Raw genomic sequence first — 23571 nt, 5'->3', positions numbered from 1 at the left:
ATATCACAGTAGAGCCATTTCACTTCCAACCTCAAAAAGATGCCAGCGCCCCAAGAATTCCCACCCCAAATTCCCTCCCCCCACCCATTCCCCACCCCAGATTCCCACCCCAACAATATCACAGTACAGCCCTTTCATTTCCAACCCCAAAAAGATCCCAGCACCCCAAGGATTCCCACCCTCAGTTCCCACCCAAAGAATTCCCACCCCAAATTCCCTCCCCCCACCCATTCCCCACACCAACAGTTCCCCACCCCACAACCACCCCCCACCCTAATATTTGCCACCCCAGTAATTCCCACCCCCCAACCATTTCCCACCCCCCAGCCAACATTTCCCAGCCCAAAGCTTTGACAGTCCAACACTTTTGCGGTCCATCAGCTTCAGAGTCCCGCATTGCCCCAGCCCAAGATGCCGTTTGTGGACAGCCCAGGTTTGGAGGGGGAAGGCTGGGGCCAGTGCTGGTGCCCCCGGAACACTGCCGCTGCTCTCTGGGCATCGTGGGGGCCAGCGAGGAGCCCAGGGCTACAGGGAGCCGTGTTTGTCGGCTATGGCCACGTCTCCTGCTACACCAAGTGGGCCGGTTTCTTGGCACGCTCCCTCTCGAGCGCCTGTTGGGCTGTGATGGGCACCGAGTCCTCCTGCTGCGCGCCGTGCTGACACAGCCAGCTTCGCCTAGCGCCGGTGTTTGTGGCCTGGAACATCCTGGCCCCGCGGCAGCTTCCTCTTTCTGGCTGGGACGTGCCCGGTGCTGTTGCCTTTTGTGGTGGTGCAGGCGGGCGCTGGGCACTTGGCTGGCTCGGTGCTGTCCCCATGGTGCTTGTCTGCCACCCGGCAGGAGATGCATCCGGGTGGCAGGGCCAGGCGGGCGAGAACCACGTGGGGCTGCCTCCGCTGCACCCGTTCCATGACCTGTCCACTTTGCGTGAAAGGAGGCACAGGGTGCTTGGCTGGCTCGGTGCTGTCCCCGTGGTGCTTGTCTGCCACCCGGCAGGAGATGCATCCGGGTGGCAGTGCCAGGCGGGCGAGAACCACCCGGGGCTGCCTCCGCTGCGCCTCTTCCATCAGATGTGCTGTGTGGGGCAACAGGGGTGTGGGGGCAGCCAGGGGGGGCGGCAGTGCCAGGCGGGTGAGAACCACCCGGGGCTGCCTCCGCCGCGCCTCTTCCATCAGATGTGCGGTGCGGGGCGACGGAGGCGCAGGGGCAGCCAGGGGCGTCGGCACGGGCAGCTCCGGGGATGCTGGCTGCCAGCAGAGCGAGTTGCTGAGGAGCCCTGGTTCAGGTTGTGTGTCTTTGCTCAGCTCCCTGCTGGCCCTGGAGGAGTCAGAGTGCTCTGTGATGGAAGAAGAGGAGTCGAGGCTGCTGGAGACATCTGGGCTCAGTGGCTCCGTGGCAGTGATGCACTGCATCAGCTCTTCCATTTGGCAGCTGTTCGCAGTGTCTTTGGTCCCCTCTCTTGTGACACCGGGCAGGTCCTGGTTGTGCTGGGGGACCTCCAGAGCACTCGCCGCTTCTGAAAAAGCAAGAGCATCCCCCCGAACGATGATGGCAGTCTTCCCACACCCGCTCGGTGCAGGCACCCACCCGTCACCTCTGCAGACCACAGTCTCACCGTCAATCCAGGTGAGCAAATTGTCAATTTCCACATCGTTGTCAAGTCTGTCGGTGCTGGGTGTCTCTTCTGGAAAAGGCAGAAAATCCCCAGCGGGGCAATGCCAGCTTTCCCACGCCCACTCAGTGCAGACACCCCCCCACCAGCTCTGCTGCCCCTCAGAGAGAGACTCACCGTTGTTGATCCACGTGAGCAGGTCATCAATGTCTGCGGTGTCGTACAGGATGCCTGTCTTGGATGTCACTTCTGGAAAAGGAAGAAAATCCCCGGTGGGGCAATGCCAGCTTTCTTTCCCACACCCACTGGGTGCCAACGACCCCCGCCAGCTCTGCTGCCCCCAAACTCACCGTCGTTGAGCCATGCCAGGAGATCATGGATGTCCGCGATGTCCTCCGGGATGTCTGCGCTCGTTGTCACTGCTGGGAAAGCAAGGACATCCCCAGTGGGGCAGTGGCAGCTTTCCCACAGCCACCCGGTGCGGACAGCCTGCCACCCGCTCTGCAGCCCCTGGACTCACCGCCTGATTCCAGCGTCGCAGCGCTGCAGGCGAGCTGAGCCGTGGCGGGATGGGGGCACACGTCGGTGGGCGCTGGGTGCCCCTGGTCCTCCGTGAGCACCACGGCGTCTTGAAAGGGCTCCATCGGTGGCTCCCAGGTGGCGGGCAGGGTGCAGGGCACGGGGAGCACCTGCTCCTGCAGTGACGGTACCTGCAAAAGAACTGGTGGGGGGCCGGGGCGGCCGGGGGCCTGCGGCAGGCAGGTGCCTGCGGGCTGCGGGGGCTCCCCGTGGAACACAGCCCCAGGCCACAGCCCCATCGGCTGCTGGGGCAGCAGCGTCCCTGCCAGCAGGGGATGTCCCCAGCAGTGAGCAGGGGCAGTGGGGGGAGCCGTACCTGGGTGCAGCCCCCCAGGTAGCAGCTGCAGCACGGGCAAGTGCAGCCCCACAGTTGGGGGCAGCCCCCCAGGGGGGAGCTGCGCTGCCTGTCCCCAGACACCTGGTACCCCAGGCCAGACAGAGGCCTGAGGCGCCAGGTAGGTGGCAGTGGGGACAGGGAGGGGTCGGGGTGGTACCGGCATCGGTCCGCGGATGGTGGGCTGCATCCAGGCGGGGTCCGGTGGCGGCACAGTCGCTTCAACGAAAATGGCGTCGGGTGTCAGAGGCACCGTCAGCGCTCCTCGAGGGATTCTCTCTGTGGGGAAAGGCCAAAGTAGGCGCTGGGGTGAGATCTGGGGCGCTGGGGTGGGATCTGGGGCACAGGGGTGAGATCGGGCTTACAGGGGTGGGATCTGGGGCTCTGGGGTGCTGGGGTGGGATCTGGGTTACCAGGGGTGAGATCGGGGGCGCTGGGGTGAGATCTGGGTTACAGGGGTGAGATCGGGGGCGCTGGGGTGAGATCTGGGTTAGGGGGGTGGGATCTGGGGCTCTGGGGTGAGATCTGGGGTGCTGGGGTGAGGTCTGGGTTACAGGGGTGAGATCTGGGTTACAGGGGTGAGATCTGGGGCGCTGGGGTGAGATCTGGGGCGCTGGGGTGAGGTCTGGGTTACAGGGGTGGGATCTGGGGTGCTGGGGTGAGATCTGGGTTACAGGGGTGGGATCTGGGGTGCTGGGGTGAGATCTGGGTTACAGGGGTGGGATCTGGAGTGTTGGGGTGAGATCTGGGTTACAGGGGTGAGATCTGGGGCGCTGGGGTGAGATCTGGGGCGCTGGGGTGAGGTCTGGGTTACAGGGGTGAGATCTGGGGCGCTGGGGCCAGCTGAAGCACGGGAGCAGGGGAAGCCTGCTGCCTTACCTGCCATGACAGCTGGAGAGTGGCAGTTAGGGGAGCCCCTCCCCCAACGGGGGGTTGCGTGACCGTTGGGGTCAGCCCCTTTCCCCCAGGCTTGAGATGGTTTGATTTTTCGTAGGCAAACATCCTTCCCATCCCAGTTGTTTCCCATTCCAATGATCAGTGACCCTCCCAATGGGCATTTTGCAGCGCAGTGCTCTTCCTTCCCAAGAGCCTCCCGTCCCAGTGGAAGTTGACCATCCCTGCAATGAGTCCTCACCCCTTGGGACAGTTTTCTCTCTGAGGGAGGATATTCGGGCCCAGTGGTTTCCCACTGTCACCAGCCAACACTGGGTGGGGTTACCCGGGCCTTTAGCAGTGGAGGTGAGCCAGCGTTATCTGTAGGGCTCAGAGATGGAGGGGCTGTCAGTGATCGATGACCGCAGTAATTGGAGGCAGCAAAAAGGCACTGTGAGGTGGCCATCCTCTGTACCATTGCAGTGGAGACAGATTGGCACTGGTTTGGATTGGTCTGTGTTCAAAGGGTGGGCTATGGGGTGGAATTGGCTGGACAGTCGCAGCCAGAGAGCTGTGCTCAATGGCTCTGTGTCCGGGTGGAGGCGGTCACGAGTGGTGTCCTAATGATGTTCAGCAAAGCCAGGGCAAGGTCTGTGAGGGGCAGAGAGACTCTGGAAAGCGTCCTGGGATTGCTTCTGTGCGGCAGTTGGGGGCCTTGGGGAGTGGGGGGCCTGTGCTGGTCTGTCTGTAGGAGTCTGTAAGGAGGGCTGTGGGGCTGGTTCTGAGGTGGAAGTGAGGGGTTTTGTGTGCTGAGGGACTGTGGGGACTGTCTGTGAGGAGGGTTCTGGGGTGGTTTCTGAGGAGAAGGTTTTGGATCTGCGGGGCTGAGGGTCCTGTGAGTGACTGTAGACCTCTGTGGGGAGAGTTCTGGTGTGGTTTCTGAGGGTTAAAGCATTGGGTTTGGGGGCTGAGAGGTTGTAGGGGTGTGTGAGCGAGGAGAGACTTTGGGACTCTGGGGCACTGAGGGGCCCGATCTGATCCCAGGGGCATAAGGAGTTTGATTTCCCCTGTGTTTTTCCCCCAAACCCATTTGTTCAACCAATGAAAATCGAAATATACAAGATGTTTCTGAACCTGGCAAAGTGTCCTTCACAGCACTGATGTGTTGGACTGCTGGGATGCTGGCTCTTGCTTTTTTTTTTACCGTGGTTTCAGTGATGGAGTATGCCACTGCAGCGGATGGCCCCAGAAGGGTAAGGACCAAAGAGGCAGGGGGCCATTGAAATAGTTGTATTTCATTTTTTTATCTCCCAGCTGTTTCATGGAATCTGGCTTGGATGTCTAGAAGTAACTGGAAGATTCTTGAGGAATGTCTGGGATGTTTTTTTATCTGGAGGAGGTGTGCCCATCAGGCTGAGGTGTTGCATCTGTCCCAGGTTCCCTGATGTGACGTCGTACTGCAGCTCCCCCAAGGGGTCTTGCATATGCATTGCTTGTGCTCGTGTGTATGACTCCAGAGGACATCCCAGCACAGCTCTGCTGAAGCCCAGTGGCGGTGGGAGGAGCAGAGGACAATCTCAGGTCCTGTGCTCTGAGGTGGATGCTTTCTTCCCAGAAGCACTGCTGGGCAGGATCTGATTGTACCTCCGTGTCCTTTCTGTGCCCAACACTGAACACTGTGCTTGAGGTGAGGCCTCGCCAATGCCGAGTACAGGGGCAGGATGACTTCCCTCGTCCTGCTCACCACACCACTCCTGATCCAAGCCAGGATGCCATCGGCCGCCTTGGCCCCCTGGGCACACCGCTGGCTCATATTCAGCCACCTGTCCATCCGGACACCAAGGTCCCTTTCCGTCAGGCAGCTTTCCAGCCACTCCTCCCCAAGCCTGGGGGGACGCCTGGGGTTGTTGTGGCCAAAATGCAGGACCCGACACTTGGCCCCATTGAATGGGGCCAAGGTTTGTCAAACTGGATCTACCGTTCGTCAGCCCATGCTGACTGGGCCCGATCCCCTGGTTGACCTTTAATTGGTCCATGGTGGGTCCAGGGGGCAGCATGGTATGATGCTGGAGCAAGTACCTGCTTTTATTTTTTTCCACCTTGGCTCTGGACTATGCAGTTTACGGAGTCTGTGTCCAGTACTGGGGAGAGTGGCGCTGTCAGAGCCTTGCAGGAAGCACGTAAGGTCTCAGTATGCTTTGGAGCTTGTTCTCCGGTCACGCTTGTGTGCCTGGAATAACCTGCTCCAGCTTTTGGTGCCGTTATGTGTATGAGAATGGGGTTAGCCTGATGCGAGAGTTAGGCTCAACAGCGCAGGCAAGATTTTGGAGCACTGTGTAAGTCAGAAGTCTGTAGTGGGAATATTTATTAAAGGAGCGAAGGAAACGTCAAAGTGTGACGTGGGTCTACAGATGAAGCTCTGAAGGAAATGTCGTATTTGCTTTGCAAAAAGTTTTGGTCATGAACTCGGCGATGCTGGGCTCTTGTTACCAAAGCTTGTCTCAGCATTTCGGAGGGGCAGCCCTCATCTTCCCAGTAGACAGTGCTGTGGAGTTGAGCGCTGATGGAGCCAACTCATACCTCGCTCTGTAGGATCACACTGCGTAAGGGAGTAAACCTGCTGCCAAGTGAACTTTACTCTCAAGTGAAGAATGATGTCGTGGGCGTGAAAGGGGAGAAACAAGTGTTTGCTGACTTCCACCTATTTTTATTTCTCATTCTTTATTTGTTTAAATTTTGTTCAATAGGATAAGCAAAGCCAAGAAGAAGTCAGAAGGCCTGACCCAGAACACGGTGGACAGGTTCGTCCAGGTAAAGGCAGAAATCTTCCCTTGATACTTTTTACCTATTAAAAAAATGTGCTGAAATGGCTCAGTGATCGCAAGTGATAACTTTGCTGCCAGTACTGGTTGAACAAAGTAATCTCTCTCTTAAGAGATGCTTTGAAGTGGTTGTGCCCGTGCAGGAGGAGAGAAGTAAGCCTCCTGCTTGGGTACTGCAACGTGATGGAAAGCGCAGCAATGACAGCAAGGTCCTAGGCTGCAGCAAGTGAGGATTTGCTCACATGCAAAAGCTGTGGGCAGAGAAAGAAAGGAAAGAAGCTGCCTAACTTCAGCAGGTTTCAGGTATGCAGGGATCTCCAGCGACATACCCTTGCCCCTCCACTGCCAGCCCTTCAAGGGGGTCTCAGAAGGGGCGGACCCTGGCTCCAACCCTTCTGGTCACTCCTTGCATGCACGTTTCCTGTCAGCACTGAAAATGACCAAACCTACCACTGAGCAACACGCTGAGCCCCCACTCACCTCGGCAGAAGTCCATTACAATCAGCACTTTGCACACACCGCCGCTGCTTACTGAGTTTCTACTGGAATCAACGTATCCGACCATGTTCCTGCAGCCAGACAGATCCTGCTGCACGATAAATACCTTCAACGTGCTGAACAGCCATGTAGAATGAGCTCTACTTTAATCTCTCGTTCCTCGACGAGGCTTAGCTTTCCTAGCTTTACCCCTGCCTAAGCACCAACTTCTGCCCCTTGGCCGTAATCATCACACACAACAGGATCAAATCGGAGGTCTGTCTCCTCCTGCTTTCTTTCCAGAAGGATGTGAGACAAACAACAGAGAAACAACGAACATACGGAATTAAGCCATTTGGTGTTGGTCCAGATGTTTGGATGTTCCCTTCGATGGCCCAGGCCACGCTCGCTGAGCTGCTCCTCCTTTGTTCAGGGGGGAAATGGTGCAGGTGGCATGCAGTGGCTATGCACAGCATGCGTCTTACTTGCTTCTCCTCCTCTCCATCTTCCATGAGCAAACAGCATCTCCAATCTTTCCTTGCTCAAAAACCACTTAGGTAAAAAAGAACTGGCAAGCTCGCTTTTAGAATTACCTTCTCTATACAACCTGGTGCTTTAAAGCACAAGCTTTCCTAGCAATGACCGACCTCTGACATGCTGTAAAGCAAACAAGGGCAATGACAGAGCCTTTCTTTGAGATCTAGGCACTATAGGACAAGCTATCAAAGAAAGAGCAATCAACTCACCCCTCCGAGCGAGAGTTTGGAAGAAAGGGGTGAGCTGAGGAACACAGCCTTCTCCGCTTTGAAATCTGGATCGCTGGAAGAAGGGGGGGACGGGCCTGGGGGGGCGTGGGGGGGGGCTGAGGAGACCCCTGCGGACTGACTGCGTACGCGCTCCCAGAAGCACTGCTGGGACGGAGAAAGAGGAAGGGTGGATCTAGGCTCCCCCAGCTCCAGGCACTCATGTGCTCACGTACTGGCTCAGGCTGTGACCTGGCAATTCCACTGCACATGCTCAACCTGCAAGGAAAAGTTATTCCTGTGTCTGTAGGCTTCGCACACAATCCCAGGTGCAACAGTCAGCCCAGTTCTCAGCTCAGCCTTACCAACAGCAGAAATCCAGTTTATGCCAGTAGTGGTGTTTTTCTCTCTTTGGAAACACTGTACTGCTGCAAGAAGCAGCGGTTGAAATGCTTCTTTATTGCGCAAGAGCTAGGGAATAAGAAAAGATTTCCTGGTTAGGCATACGCTTCAAGGAGGCACCGGACGAGTGGAGACAGTGGAAGGCATTGGCAAGTCCAACCTTTGTTACAAGCTGCTATGTGAGATCCAGTGCCAACTTTTCCCACCCAGTGTGAGGTATAGTGAGGATAAATCATGCCCAAAAGCTTCCGTGCACTAGAACACAAAATCCAATAGATCAGCAGCTGCAGAGAGAGAAATTCATCTCAGCCCAGAAATCCTTCCAGCTGTGTACTGACTGGAGTTCCAAGACTGCGGCATCAGAATCATTCGCCTTCTCTGGGTGCAGTCTAGAAGACGAACACCCCCAAACACACCTGCTTCTTCAGCTTTTCCTTTCCCATCAAGTCTGGGGTTAATAGAAAAGATTTTTTCCTGTCCCCTCTTTTTCCTGGGATTACCCTCTTTGGGGTAATGATTTGCATTTTGGGGGTAAATGATTTGCATTTCTCTTGTGCCTTCCTGCAAGCACGCCTGCTTCAGGGCACATTTCATCCCACCCTTAGGCCTTGTAAGAAGCACTATGGCAAATCCACATGCAGAAAATACAGTCATTCCATTTAGTAACAAAGAAACCACTCTGCCCTTGCTCCTGCCTCTTGCCCCTGCCTCCTCCTGCGCTGCTTGCTTATCTGGGAAGTGCTTGTGGGCCACTAAAAGAAATCCCCACACGCCAGAAAATACAGACAAAAAGAGACAGGCAGAAAAGCGGCACTAATACTTTGTCACTGGTGGGAATCTCCACAACAGAAAGCGTTGTGCTAAACGTGTGAGGTTAAGGGATCATCACTATCAAGATAAAAGTCACAGTATGGAAGATTTAGCGATGGCGTGCTGACTAGAAGAAAAAAACAACTCTTGCCTCGTGTTTTTTTCTTTTGGTCTCTCTTATCATCATCTATTTATCTCATCAGCAGATCTGAGGTTGACCAAAGCCTGTTGCCATGAGCTTTGCTGAACCCATCAAAATACCTCTGAGGCTCAGAGGTATTACACCAGCACATAGCATAGGAGAACCCCATCACCTCCATCGTCAAGGGAAGAAGAAAGGGGAACTGTCACAATTAATTACCTCCTCTAAATTGATAGTGGTAGGCTTCTCGTCACACACTACTGCTGTAAAGCAGAACAACAAAGATGTTTACAGCTGCGATAGGGATTTTTGCATACGTGCAACCACACAAGGCTGAGCACACTCCTGTCCCTCTGACATGTTGAGAAATAGCCAGAAGAGCGCAGTGTTCTCTTGCTGTCAGGCTACATACTCCAAGCATTCCCAAAGGCATGCTGTTCTGTAGAACATGCTGAGCCGCCCGGACAGTTGGTGCAGGAAGAACGCAGCAGTATCAGCGCACTCCATCCCGGGGATCTGAATGCATTGGTGGAGAGAACAGGGAAATAAGAGGTAAGAGAGAGAAAAAAACAAAGCAGGCAAATAGCACAGCTGTCCACAGGGGGCGGGGCTTAAGGCAGGGCCTGTGCCGGAGGGTGGCCCAGCACAGTCGGGGCCTCGGGGCCCAGTCTGGAGGGGGCCTGGCACAGTTGAGGCCTCCTCTGGGTCCAGACCAAAGGGGGCCCAGGCTGGAGGAGGACCAGGCTCAGTTGGGGCTGCTTTGGGGCCCAGGCTGGAGGAGGACCAGGCTCAGTTGGGGCTGCTTTGGGGCCCAGTCCGGAGGGGGGCCTGGCACACTTGGGGCTGCTTTGGGGCCCAGGCTGGAGGAGGACCAGGCTCAGTTGGGGCTGCTTTGGGGCCCAGGCTGGAGGAGGACCAGGCTCAGTTGGGGCTGCTTTGGGGCCTAGTCCGGAGGGGGGCCTGGCACAGTTGGGGCTGCTTTGGGGCCCAGGCTGGAGGAGGACCAGGCTCAGTTGGGGCTGCTTTGGGGCCCAATCCGGAGGGAGGCCCAGCACAGTTGGGGCTGCTTTGGGGCCCAGTCCGGAGGGAGGCCCAGCACAGTCGGGGCCTCGGGGCCCAGTCTGGAGGGGGCCTGGCACAGTTGAGGCCTCCTCTGGGTCCAGACCAAAGGGGGCCCAGGCTGGAGGAGGACCAGGCTCAGCTGGGGCTGCTTTGGGGCCTAGTCCGGAGGGAGGCCCGGCACAGCCAGAGCCTTGTGGCAGCAGTCCAACTCTCAAGTTCAACCTTTAACCATAACCTAAAACGGTAACCGTAGTGAAAGGTAGTGGCAGATAGAGCTGCTTTACTGTGTTTTAATTTTTCCAAGAATGGTGAAGGACTCAAGCTAGTAAAGAAAGACCCCTTTCTGAAGAGCAGGACTCAGAAGGTATTACCAGAGAGCAGATCTCCCAGTAGAGATTCTTCCCCTTAGACAGCCGGCCCTTAAATGAGGTTAGGGAGGGCTGGGACCAGGCTCCACCCCTTTTCTGCACAGGTGAAACGCTTCCAGCTGTGCTCCTCAGCAGACCATGTTTTAACAAAGGTGAAAGCCTGTGAAACAAAAGAATCCCTTCTTACTTGTTTCACGTTTGTGTTTGTTGACCGCAGTTCCAACCAGGTGGACTCTCAATGTCTTGCAAGCGACACCTAGAAGCAGGTACAGGCAGGAGGCACAGCACCCTGCAACCTCCAGGTGAGTGACAGCAGCCAGGCAGGGCTTTGGGCTCTGCAGGGTGATTGTGTGGAGCATTATGCACAGGAACAGCTGAGTCTAAAGATGATGGCAGAGCTGCAGAGCTAAGCATAATGGAGAGGCACAGCGGCTCAGCTCGTTTCCCACCGTAACGCAGGAAATAAGAGCCACGAGGGAAATGCAGACGCACTGTGCTTTCCTCTTTTGTCTCATGCCTTCTGGCCCTGTCAGAGGGGAGGAATGAGCTGCGCTTCCGCAGAGACGTTCCTCTCACAGCCACTCACCCCTCAGGTTGGAGCATTCCTGGCTGCAGGGTGGGAAAGCCAGTTCTTGCCTGGTGGTATCTGCAAAGCTGAAAAAGAAAGACAAACTATGGCCTCTTCTCTCATAAAGTGAGAGGGGAGATCCTGTGCTATTGGGCTGCAGTCAAGAGTCTGAGAGAGTCTGTGTTGTGTGAGATTTTAGAGAGAGCGCTGAGGAGTGTGGGAGCAGTGCAAACCTGCCGGGATGCTTTTACTTTCAGGGGCCTTTGTGCAAATGTTCATGTCCTAGAAGCACGTGGCGGAGCACGTCCTGGGATCAAGGTGCCATGGACTGGAAAATGCAGCTCTGGACATACAGGCTTGGCGGAGTTCCTGTGTGAAGACAAAACTCCCAGTACTCCAGAAACGTGGAGGCAGAAGAGCAGTGACAAGGTATCTGTATGTCTGTCAGTATATGTGCACAGCAGGCCCAGCTGCCCTGCCTCCTCCCTCCACCGGATCTTCTCCTGCTCCTGGAGTCTCCTGTGGCATTGGTGGCGTGGGGCAAGTTATTTTGTCAAGCAGGATCTGCCATTCGTAAATCCATTCTGACTGGGCCCGATCCCCTAGTTGACCTTTAATTAATCTCAACATTATCCTTTCCATAAGCTATCCTGGCCCTGAGGTAAGACTGATAGGTCTGTAGCTACCATGCTCATCTTCTGGCCGTTTCTGAAGATGTGCATCATATTTGCCAGTCTCCAGTCCACCTGCGTGTTTCCATTTAGCCAGGACTGCTGAAGGACGATGGAGTGTGGCTTGGCAACCACATCCACCAACTCCCTCAGCACTCCAAAGTGCAGTCCATCTGGCCCCGTGAACTCGAGCATCCAGCATTCGGTGCAGGTCCAAAATCATCTCATTGTGGATAATGCAGGGCCTATTCAGTTCCCCATCCTTATCTACCAGCACAGGGGATTTTTTCCCAGGGAGTAACAAGTCTTGCTATTAGTGACTGAGGCAACAAAGGCATTAAGTTCCTCAGCCTTATCCTGATCCTTGGTCACCAAGTTGCCCTCGGCGTCCAACAAGGGATGGAGATTCTCCCTTGCCCTCCTCTTGCTGTTGATGTATTTATAGAAATATTCATTGTTGTCCTTCACCTTACTGTCCGAGCTCAGTTCTAGCTGGGCTTTGGCTTTTCTAATTTTCTTCCTGCACAGCTTTGCTACGTACCTGTAATCATCATAAGTAGCTTGACTACTCTTCCACAAACCATAATCTTTCATTCTGCTCTTGAGTTCCAGTCGAAGGTCTCTGTTCAGCCAGTCCAGGAGTGCGTGGGCAGACAAAGAAGCGTTGTGGAGGCAGGGAAAAATGAGTGCTGTGGGTCCTGGGAGCAGCAATGCGTGAGGCTCCTCCTGCTAGTGCTCTTCCGCTGGAACGTCCCTTTGGTTTTCTACTTGGGAGAATATTTGAACCCGTTGAAAAGGGTCTGACTTGAAGCGAGGGTGCAGAGCAGATTTAACCTCTGCAGGCGTGTATGCCAGAGCATGAAGCATCGTCAACAAGCACGGGGTAGCACCAGCTTGAAACAGGGGAAGCTTCCACAGAGCCCCCAGATGGAGTCCCAGGGTGATGAGATGAAGCTGATTTTGGCAGCATTAAAGGTGGTTTTCCAGGATCTGTGCCTTCTAGGGCTGGGGGCTGTCACTGGGGTTGCTTTCACAGGACACCCCCCAGCCCACCTCAGGACCCACGGGGAGTCTGTCGGTGACAAATGTGTCACTGAGTGACAGCATCAGGGTGGGAATGTGTGGAACACAGTGCCCAGGGCAGAGCCAAGCGGCGCTGGGGGGGGGTCAGCCCCAAGGAGAAAGCCTCCCCCATGGAAGAAATGGATTGCTTAATGCCGTGGGTGAGATGTTGTAGAAGAGCAAATTAATGAGGTTAAAAGGTGCCGCCCGGGTACTGTGGGAACCTCCTCCCACCCTGCAAGTGCTGTCCAAAGCTCTCCAGTGCCCCCTGCTGCTCTTTGCAGTTCCCCACTAAGCTCCCGTTGTCTCCCAGTATTGTCCAGAGTCTCCTTGTGCAAACTCAGTGCCCCCCAGTGCTGCCTGGAGCCACCCCAGTGCTGTATGCGGCCCTCAGTAGCCTCCCAGTGCCCCCCAGTGGACTTCCCAGTGCCTCCAGTAGTGCCCAGTGCCCCCAGTTCAACACATGCACTGCTCAGCACGTGACCGTCGCCTTCCCCAGGAACAAAACAAGGCAACAGAGACGTTGACAGCAGCGATGGTGATGGAGATGTTCAGACTGGAGGAGCTCTTGGCTCGCTGCAGCCACCCCAGCATCCCCAGAGGTGGGCACGGGGACCTGGGGGGGCTTTGGTGCTGCACAAACGACTGCAGGCAGAGGTGTAGGAAAGTGAACGCCAAGCATTTAATAATTGAACGTACAAAACAGCAAATAAATGACAATAGATATTCCCAACCATTTCCCACCCTGACAATTGTTTCTGATCCCACCCCCTAAAATTCCCACCCTCTAATTAATTTCCCACCCCCCAGCTCCCACCCCGCAATCAATTTCTCACCTTCCCTCCCCGCCCCCCCCCCCGCCCCCGGCTCCCTCCCACCAATAGTTCCCTCCCTCTGCAAAACACTTCCCAGCCCCCCAGATTCCCACCCCAATAATTCCTTCCTCCAAATTCCAACAATTTCGGAGTGCAACATGGTCAGAGTACAATTTCCCACCCAGAATTGCCACCCCACAAAATTCCCTCCCCCTCCCCACATCTCCAATGCCAGCAGTCACGAAGTCCAATCCTTTTTGATGCCAACCATCTCCCACAGCAGCCATTTCTCACCCCAGCAGTTCCCCACCCCCCAAATTCCCACCCCAACAATATCACAGTAGAGCCATTTCACTTCCAACCTCAAAAAGATGCCAGCGCCCCAAGAATTCCCACCCCAAATTCCCTCCCCCCACCCATTCCCCACCCCAGATTCCCACCCCAACAATATCACAGTACAGCCCTTTCATTTCCAACCCCAAAAAGATCCCAGCACCCCAAGGATTCCCACCCTCAGTTCCCACCCAAAGAATTCCCACCCCAAATTCCCTCCCCCCACCCATTCCCCACACCAACAGTTCCCCACCCCACAACCACCCCCCACCCTAATATTTGCCACCCCAGTAATTCCCACCCCCCAACCATTTCCCACCCCCCAGCCAACATTTCCCAGCCCAAAGCTTTGACAGTCCAACACTTTTGCGGTCCATCAGCTTCAGAGTCCCGCATTGCCCCAGCCCAAGATGCCGTTTGTGGACAGCCCAGGTTTGGAGGGGGAAGGCTGGGGCCAGTGCTGGTGCCCCCGGAACACTGCCGCTGCTCTCTGGGCATCGTGGGGGCCAGCGAGGAGCCCAGGGCTACAGGGAGCCGTGTTTGTCGGCTATGGCCACGTCTCCTGCTACACCAAGTGGGCCGGTTTCTTGGCACGCTCCCTCTCGAGCGCCTGTTGGGCTGTGATGGGCACCGAGTCCTCCTGCTGCGCGCCGTGCTGACACAGCCAGCTTCGCCTAGCGCCGGTGTTTGTGGCCTGGAACATCCTGGCCCCGCGGCAGCTTCCTCTTTCTGGCTGGGACGTGCCCGGTGCTGTTGCCTTTTGTGGTGGTGCAGGCGGGCGCTGGGCACTTGGCTGGCTCGGTGCTGTCCCCATGGTGCTTGTCTGCCACCCGGCAGGAGATGCATCCGGGTGGCAGGGCCAGGCGGGCGAGAACCACGTGGGGCTGCCTCCGCTGCACCCGTTCCATGACCTGTCCACTTTGCGTGAAAGGAGGCACAGGGTGCTTGGCTGGCTCGGTGCTGTCCCCGTGGTGCTTGTCTGCCACCCGGCAGGAGATGCATCCGGGTGGCAGTGCCAGGCGGGCGAGAACCACCCGGGGCTGCCTCCGCTGCGCCTCTTCCATCAGATGTGCTGTGTGGGGCAACAGGGGTGTGGGGGCAGCCAGGGGGGGCGGCAGTGCCAGGCGGGTGAGAACCACCCGGGGCTGCCTCCGCCGCGCCTCTTCCATCAGATGTGCGGTGCGGGGCGACGGAGGCGCAGGGGCAGCCAGGGGCGTCGGCACGGGCAGCTCCGGGGATGCTGGCTGCCAGCAGAGCGAGTTGCTGAGGAGCCCTGGTTCAGGTTGTGTGTCTTTGCTCAGCTCCCTGCTGGCCCTGGAGGAGTCAGAGTGCTCTGTGATGGAAGAAGAGGAGTCGAGGCTGCTGGAGACATCTGGGCTCAGTGGCTCCGTGGCAGTGATGCACTGCATCAGCTCTTCCATTTGGCAGCTGTTCGCAGTGTCTTTGGTCCCCTCTCTTGTGACACCGGGCAGGTCCTGGTTGTGCTGGGGGACCTCCAGAGCACTCGCCGCTTCTGAAAAAGCAAGAGCATCCCCCCGAACGATGATGGCAGTCTTCCCACACCCGCTCGGTGCAGGCACCCACCCGTCACCTCTGCAGACCACAGTCTCACCGTCAATCCAGGTGAGCAAATTGTCAATTTCCACATCGTTGTCAAGTCTGTCGGTGCTGGGTGTCTCTTCTGGAAAAGGCAGAAAATCCCCAGCGGGGCAATGCCAGCTTTCCCACGCCCACTCAGTGCAGACACCCCCCCACCAGCTCTGCTGCCCCTCAGAGAGAGACTCACCGTTGTTGATCCACGTGAGCAGGTCATCAATGTCTGCGGTGTCGTACAGGATGCCTGTCTTGGATGTCACTTTTGGAAAAGGAAGAAAATCCCCGGTGGGGCAATGCCAGCTTTCTTTCCCACACCCACTGGGTGCCAACGACCCCCGCCAGCTCTGCTGCCCCCAAACTCACCGTCGTTGAGCCATGCCAGGAGATCATGGATGTCCGCGATGTCCTCCGGGATGTCTGCGCTCGTTGTCACTGCTGGGAAAGCAAGGACATCCCCAGTGGGGCAGTGGCAGCTTTCCCACAGCCACCCGGTGCGGACAGCCTGCCACCCGCTCTGCAGCCCCTGGACTCACCGCCTGATTCCAGCGTCGCAGCGCTGCAGGCGAGCTGAGCCGTGGCGGGATGGGGGCACACGTCGGTGGGCGCTGGGTGCCCCTGGTCCTCCGTGAGCACCACGGCGTCTTGAAAGGGCTCCATCGGTGGCTCCCAGGTGGCGGGCAGGGTGCAGGGCACGGGGAGCACCTGCTCCTGCAGTGACGGTACCTGCAAAAGAACTGGTGGGGGGCCGGGGCGGCCGGGGGCCTGCGGCAGGCAGGTGCCTGCGGGCTGCGGGGGCTCCCCGTGGAACACAGCCCCAGGCCACAGCCCCATCGGCTGCTGGGGCAGCAGCGTCCCTGCCAGCAGGGGATGTCCCCAGCAGTGAGCAGGGGCAGTGGGGGGAGCCGTACCTGGGTGCAGCCCCCCAGGTAGCAGCTGCAGCACGGGCAAGTGCAGCCCCACAGTTGGGGGCAGCCCCCCAGGGGGGAGCTGCGCTGCCTGTCCCCAGACACCTGGTACCCCAGGCCAGACAGAGGCCTGAGGCGCCAGGTAGGTGGCAGTGGGGACAGGGAGGGGTCGGGGTGGTACCGGCATCGGTCCGCGGATGGTGGGCTGCATCCAGGCGGGGTCCGGTGGCGGCACAGTCGCTTCAACGAAAATGGCGTCGGGTGTCAGAGGCACCGTCAGCGCTCCTCGAGGGATTCTCTCTGTGGGGAAAGGCCAAAGTAGGCGCTGGGGTGAGATCTGGGGCGCTGGGGTGGGATCTGGGGCACAGGGGTGAGATCGGGCTTACAGGGGTGGGATCTGGGGCTCTGGGGTGCTGGGGTGGGATCTGGGTTACCAGGGGTGAGATCGGGGGCGCTGGGGTGAGATCTGGGTTACAGGGGTGAGATCGGGGGCGCTGGGGTGAGATCTGGGTTAGGGGGGTGGGATCTGGGGCTCTGGGGTGAGATCTGGGGTGCTGGGGTGAGGTCTGGGTTACAGGGGTGAGATCTGGGTTACAGGGGTGAGATCTGGGGCGCTGGGGTGAGATCTGGGGCGCTGGGGTGAGGTCTGGGTTACAGGGGTGGGATCTGGGGTGCTGGGGTGAGATCTGGGTTACAGGGGTGGGATCTGGAGTGTTGGGGTGAGATCTGGGTTACAGGGGTGAGATCTGGGGCGCTGGGGTGAGATCTGGGGCGCTGGGGTGAGGTCTGGGTTACAGGGGTGAGATCTGGGTTACAGGGGTGAGATCTGGGGTGCTGGGGTGAGATCTGGGGCGCTGGGGTGAGGTCTGGGTTACAGGGGTGAGATCTGGGGCGCTGGGGCCAGCTGAAGCACGGGAGCAGGGGAAGCCTGCTGCCTTACCTGCCATGACAGCTGGAGAGTGGCAGTTAGGGGAGCCCCTCCCCCAACGGGGGGTTGCGTGACCGTTGGGGTCAGCCCCTTTCCCCCAGGCTTGAGATGGTTTGATTTTTCGTAGGCAAACATCCTTCCCATCCCAGTTGTTTCCCATTCCAATGATCAGTGACCCTCCCAATGGGCATTTTGCAGCGCAGTGCTCTTCCTTCCCAAGAGCCTCCCGTCCCAGTGGAAGTTGACCATCCCTGCAATGAGTCCTCACCCCTTGGGACAGTTTTCTCTCTGAGGGAGGATATTCGGGCCCAGTGGTTTCCCACTGTCACCAGCCAACACTGGGTGGGGTTACCCGGGCCTTTAGCAGTGGAGGTGAGCCAGCGTTATCTGTAGGGCTCAGAGATGGAGGGGCTGTCAGTGATCGATGACCGCAGTAATTGGAGGCAGCAAAAAGGCACTGTGAGGTGGCCATCCTCTGTACCATTGCAGTGGAGACAGATTGGCACTGGTTTGGATTGGTCTGTGTTCAAAGGGTGGGCTATGGGGTGGAATTGGCTGGACAGTCGCAGCCAGAGAGCTGTGCTCAATGGCTCTGTGTCCGGGTGGAGGCGGTCACGAGTGGTGTCCTAATGATGTTCAGCAAAGCCAGGGCAAGGTCTGTGAGGGGCAGAGAGACTCTGGAAAGCGTCCTGGGATTGCTTCTGTGCGGCAGTTGGGGGCCTTGGGGAGTGGGGGGCCTGTGCTGGTCTGTCTGTAGGAGTCTGTAAGGAGGGCTGTGGGGCTGGTTCTGAGGTGGAAGTGAGGGGTTTTGTGTGCTGAGGGACTGTGGGGACTGTCTGTGAGGAGGGTTCTGGGGTGGTTTCTGAGGAGAAGGTTTTGGATCTGCGGGGCTGAGGGTCCTGTGAGTGACTGTAGACCTCTGTGGGGAGAGTTCTGGTGTGGTTTCTGAGGGTTAAAGCATTGGGTTTGGGGGCTGAGAGGTTGTAGGGGTGTGTGAGCGAGGAGAGACTTTGGGACTCTGGGGCACTGAGGGGCCCGATCTGATCCCAGGGGCATAAGGAGTTTGATTTCCCCTGTGTTTTTCCCCCAAACCCATTTGTTCAACCAATGAAAATCGAAATATACAAGATGTTTCTGAACCTGGCAAAGTGTCCTTCACAGCACTGATGTGTTGGACTGCTGGGATGCTGGCTCTTGCTTTTTTTTTTACCGTGGTTTCAGTGATGGAGTATGCCACTGCAGCGGATGGCCCCAGAAGGGTAAGGACCAAAGAGGCAGGGGGCCATTGAAATAGTTGTATTTCATTTTTTTATCTCCCAGCTGTTTCATGGAATCTGGCTTGGATGTCTAGAAGTAACTGGAAGATTCTTGAGGAATGTCTGGGATGTTTTTTTATCTGGAGGAGGTGTGCCCATCAGGCTGAGGTGTTGCATCTGTCCCAGGTTCCCTGATGTGACGTCGTACTGCAGCTCCCCCAAGGGGTCTTGCATATGCATTGCTTGTGCTCGTGTGTATGACTCCAGAGGACATCCCAGCACAGCTCTGCTGAAGCCCAGTGGCGGTGGGAGGAGCAGAGGACAATCTCAGGTCCTGTGCTCTGAGGTGGATGCTTTCTTCCCAGAAGCACTGCTGGGCAGGATCTGATTGTACCTCCGTGTCCTTTCTGTGCCCAACACTGAACACTGTGCTTGAGGTGAGGCCTCGCCAATGCCGAGTACAGGGGCAGGATGACTTCCCTCGTCCTGCTCACCACACCACTCCTGATCCAAGCCAGGATGCCATCGGCCGCCTTGGCCACCTGGGCACACCGCTGGCTCATATTCAGCCACCTGTCCATCCGGACACCAAGGTCCCTTTCCGTCAGGCAGCTTTCCAGCCACTCCTCCCCAAGCCTGGGGGGACGCCTGGGGTTGTTGTGGCCAAAATGCAGGACCCGACACTTGGCCCCATTGAATGGGCCCATAGAATGGGCCCCCCCATTGATGGGCCAGTTAACCTTGGCCCATCGACCCACTCTATCCAGGTGGGATAACTGTAGCGCCTTTCTCCCCTCAGGCAGATCAACACTCCCTCCCACCTTGGTGCCCTCTGCAGTCACTGAGGGTGCGCTCAATCCCCTCATCAAGACCGTTAATAAAGATGTTGAATAGAAGCGGCCCCAGTACCGAGCCCTGGGGGACACCGCTCGTGTCTGGCTGCCAACTGGATTTAACTCCATTGAGCACAACTCTGTGGGCCTGGCCATCCAGCCAGTGTTTCACCCAGCGGAGCGTACGCCCATCCAAACCGTGGGCAGCCAGCTTCTCCACGAGAATGCTGTGGGGTACAGTGTCAAAGGCTTTACTGAAGTCCAGGTAGACCCCATCGACAGCCTTACCTTCATCCGCTAAGCGGGTCACCTTGTCACAGAATGGAATCAGGTTTGTCAAACTGGATCTACCGTTCGTCAGCCCATGCTGACTGGGCCCGATCCCCTGGTTGACCTTTAATTGGTCCATGGTGGGTCCAGGGGGCAGCATGGTATGATGCTGGAGCAAGTACCTGCTTTTATTTTTTTCCACCTTGGCTCTGGACTATGCAGTTTACGGAGTCTGTGTCCAGTACTGGGGAGAGTGGCGCTGTCAGAGCCTTGCAGGAAGCACGTAAGGTCTCAGTATGCTTTGGAGCTTGTTCTCCGGTCACGCTTGTGTGCCTGGAATAACCTGCTCCAGCTTTTGGTGCCGTTATGTGTATGAGAATGGGGTCAGCCTGATGCGAGAGTTAGGCTCAACAGCGCAGGCAAGATTTTGGAGCACTGTGTAAGTCAGAAGTCTGTAGTGGGAATATTTATTAAAGGAGCGAAGGAAACGTCAAAGTGTGACGTGGGTCTACAGATGAAGCTCTGAAGGAAATGTCGTATTTGCTTTGCAAAAAGTTTTGGTCATGAACTCGGCGATGCTGGGCTCTTGTTACCAAAGCTTGTCTCAGCATTTCGGAGGGGCAGCCCTCATCTTCCCAGTAGACAGTGCTGTGGAGTTGAGCGCTGATGGAGCCAACTCATACCTCGCTCTGTAGGATCACACTGCGTAAGGGAGTAAACCTGCTGCCATGTGAACTTTACTCTCAAGTGAAGAATGATGTCGTGGGCGTGAAAGGGGAGAAACAAGTGTTTGCTGACTTCCACCTATTTTTATTTCTCATTCTTTATTTGTTTAAATTTTGTTCAGTAGGATAAGCAAAGCCAAGAAGAAGTCAGAAGGCCTGACCCAGAACACGGTGGACAGGTTCGTCCAGGTAAAGGCAGAAATCTTCCCTTGATACTTTTTACCTATTAAAAAAATGTGCTGAAATGGCTCAGTGATCGCAAGTGATAACTTTGCTGCCAGTACTGGTTGAACAAAGTAATCTCTCTCTTAAGAGATGCTTTGAAGTGGTTGTGCCCGTGCAGGAGGAGAGAAGTAAGCCTCCTGCTTGGGTACTGCAACGTGATGGAAAGCGCAGCAATGACAGCAAGGTCCTAGGCTGCAGCAAGTGAGGATTTGCTCACATGCAAAAGCTGTGGGCAGAGAAAGAAAGGAAAGAAGCTGCCTAACTTCAGCAGGTTTCAGGTATGCAGGGATCTCCAGCGACATACCCTTGCCCCTCCACTGCCAGCCCTTCAAGGGGGTCTCAGAAGGGGCGGACCCTGGCTCCAACCCTTCTGGTCACTCCTTGCATGCACGTTTCCTGTCAGCACTGAAAATGACCAAACCTACCACTGAGCAACACGCTGAGCCCCCACTCACCTCGGCAGAAGTCCATTACAATCAGCACTTTGCACACACCGCCGCTGCTTACTGAGTTTCTACTGGAATCAACGTATCCGACCATGTTCCTGCAGCCAGACAGATCCTGCTGCACGATAAATACCTTCAACGTGCTGAACAGCCATGTAGAATGAGCTCTACTGTAATCTCTCGTTCCTCGACGAGGCTTAGCTTTCCTAGCTTTACCCCTGCCTAAGCACCAACTTCTGCCCCTTGGCCGTAATCATCACACACAACAGGATCAAATCGGAGGTCTGTCTCCTCCTGCTTTCTTTCCAGAAGGATGTGAGACAAACAACAGAGAAACAACGAACATACGGAATTAAGCCATTTGGTGTTGGTCCAGATGTTTGGATGTTCCCTTCGATGGCCCAGGCCACGCTCGCTGAGCTGCTCTTCCTTTGTTCAGGGGGGAAATGGTGCAGGTGGCATGCAGTGGCTATGCACAGCATGCGTCTTACTTGCTTTTCCTCCTCTCCATCTTCCATGAGCAAACAGCATCTCCAATCTTTCCTTGCTCAAAAACCACTTAGGTAAAAAAGAACTGGCAAGCTCGCTTTTAGAATTACCTTCTCTATACAACCTGGTGCTTTAAAGCACAAGCTTTCCTAGCAATGACCGACCTCTGACATGCTGTAAAGCAAACAAGGGCAATGACAGAGCCTTTCTCTGAGATCTAGGCACTATAGGACAAGCTATCAAAGAAAGAGCAATCAACTCACCCCTCCGAGCGAGAGTTTGGAAGAAAGGGGTGAGCTGAGGAACACAGCCTTCTCCGCTTCGAAATCTGGATCGCTGGAAGAAGGGGGGGACGGGCCTGGGGGGGCGCGGGGAGGGGGCTGAGGAGACCCCTGCGGACTGACTGCGCTCCCAGAAGCACTGCGGGGACGGAGAAAGAGGAAGGGTGGATCTAGGCTCCCCCAGCTCCAGGCACTCATGTGCTCACGTACTGGCTCAGGCTGTGACCTGGCAATTCCACTGCACATGCTCAACCTGCAAGGAAAAGTTATTCCTGTGTCTGTAGGCTTCGCACACAATCCCAGGTGCAACAGTCAGCCCAGTTCTCAGCTCAGCCTTACCAACAGCAGAAATCCAGTTTATGCCAGTAGTGGTGTTTTTCTCTCTTTGGAAACACTGTACTGCTGCAAGAAGCAGCGGTTGAAATGCTTCTTTATTGCGCAAGAGCTAGGGAATAAGAAAAGATTTCCTGGTTAGGCATACGCTTCAAGGAGGCACCGGACGAGTGGAGACAGTGGAAGGCATTGGCAAGTCCAACCTTTGTTACAAGCTGCTATGTGAGATCCAGTGCCAACTTTTCCCACCCAGTGTGAGGTACAGTGAGGATAAATCATGCCCAAAAGCTTCCGTGCACTAGAACACAAAATCCAATAGATCAGCAGCTGCAGAGAGAGAAATTCATCTCAGCCCAGAAATCCTTCCAGCTGTGTACTGACTGGAGTTCCAAGACTGCGGCATCAGAATCATTCGCCTTCTCTGGGTGCAGTCTAGAAGACGAACACCCCCAAACACACCTGCTCCTTCAGCTTTTCCTTTCCCATCAAGTCTGGGGTTAATAGAAAAGATTTTTTCCTGTCCCCTCTTTTTCCTGGGATTACCCTCTTTGGGGTAATGATTTGCATTTTGGGGGTAAATGATTTGCATTTCTCTTGTGCCTTCCTGCAAGCACGCCTGCTTCAGGGCACATTTCATCCCACCCTTAGGCCTTGTAAGAAGCACTATGGCAAATCCACATGCAGAAAATACAGTCATTCCATTTAGTAACAAAGAAACCACTCTGCCCTTGCTCCTGCCTCTTGCCCCTGCCTCCTCCTGCGCTGCTTGCTTATCTGGGAAGTGCTTGTGGGCCACTAAAAGAAATCCCCACACGCCAGAAAATACAGACAAAAAGAGACAGGCAGAAAAGCGGCACTAATACTTTGTCACTGGTGGGAATCTCCACAACAGAAAGCGTTGTGCTAAACGTGTGAGGTTAAGGGATCATCACTATCAAGATAAAAGTCACAGTATGGAAGATTTAGCGATGGCGTGCTGACTAGAAGAAAAAAACAACTCTTGCCTCGTGTTTTTTTCTTTTGGTCTCTCTTATCATCATCTATTTATCTCATCAGCAGATCTGAGGTTGACCAAAGCCTGTTGCCATGAGCTTTGCTGAACCCATCAAAACTGAGGCTCAGAGGTATTACACCAGCACATAGCATAGGAGAACCCCATCACCTCCATCGTCAAGGGAAGAAGAAAGGGGAACTGTCGCAATTAATTACCTCCTCTAAATTGATAGTGGTAGGCTTCTCGTCACACACTACTGCTGTAAAGCAGAACAACAAAGATGTTTACAGCTGCGATAGGGATTTTTGCATACGTGCAACCACACAAGGCTGAGCACACTCCTGTCCCTCTGACATGTTGAGAAATAGCCAGAAGAGCGCAGTGTTCTCTTGCTGTCAGGCTACATACTCCAAGCATTCCCAAAGGCATGCTGTTCTGTAGAACATGCTGAGCCGCCCGGACAGTTGGTGCAGGAAGAACGCAGCAGTATCAGCGCACTCCATCCCGGGGATCTGAATGCATTGGTGGAGAGAACAGGGAAATAAGAGGTAAGAGAGAGAAAAAAACAAAGCAGGCAAATAGCACAGCTGTCCACAGGGGGCGGGGCTTAAGGCAGGGC

General features: G+C 55.9%; 3 long non-coding RNA genes across 4 annotated transcripts; 1 reads left to right on the top strand and 2 right to left on the bottom strand.

Moving 5' to 3' along the window:
* Window positions 1–6147: 6147 nt before the first annotated feature.
* Window positions 6148–9396, bottom strand: LOC121113468. Of its 2 annotated transcripts, XR_005862583.2 has the most exons (5): window positions 9012–9396; window positions 8001–8095; window positions 7804–7909; window positions 7442–7717; window positions 6148–7352 (listed from the first exon to the last, which is right to left on the bottom strand). It is a non-coding gene; the product is annotated as an uncharacterized LOC121113468 (long non-coding RNA). The 2 variants fall into 2 exon arrangements; XR_006931016.1 differs by having other exon boundaries at window positions 6148–7717.
* Window positions 9397–10225: 829 nt separating this feature from the next.
* On the top strand, window positions 10226–11220 carry LOC121111621. Its single transcript, XR_005862582.1, has 2 exons — window positions 10226–10524; window positions 11048–11220. It is a non-coding gene; the product is annotated as an uncharacterized LOC121111621 (long non-coding RNA).
* Window positions 11221–19417: 8197 nt separating this feature from the next.
* LOC121111567 lies at window positions 19418–23552 on the bottom strand. Its single transcript, XR_005862584.2, has 4 exons — window positions 23168–23552; window positions 22162–22256; window positions 21965–22070; window positions 19418–21878 (listed from the first exon to the last, which is right to left on the bottom strand). It is a non-coding gene; the product is annotated as an uncharacterized LOC121111567 (long non-coding RNA).
* Window positions 23553–23571: the final 19 nt, after the last annotated feature.

The sequence above is a fragment of the Gallus gallus genome, chromosome 10, assembly GCF_016699485.2.
Source record: "Gallus gallus isolate bGalGal1 chromosome 10, bGalGal1.mat.broiler.GRCg7b, whole genome shotgun sequence".
NCBI classification, from domain to species: domain Eukaryota; kingdom Metazoa; phylum Chordata; class Aves; order Galliformes; family Phasianidae; genus Gallus; species Gallus gallus.
The sequence above is the reverse complement of the archived record's forward strand: the minus strand, read 5'-3'. Positions and strand labels throughout refer to the sequence as shown.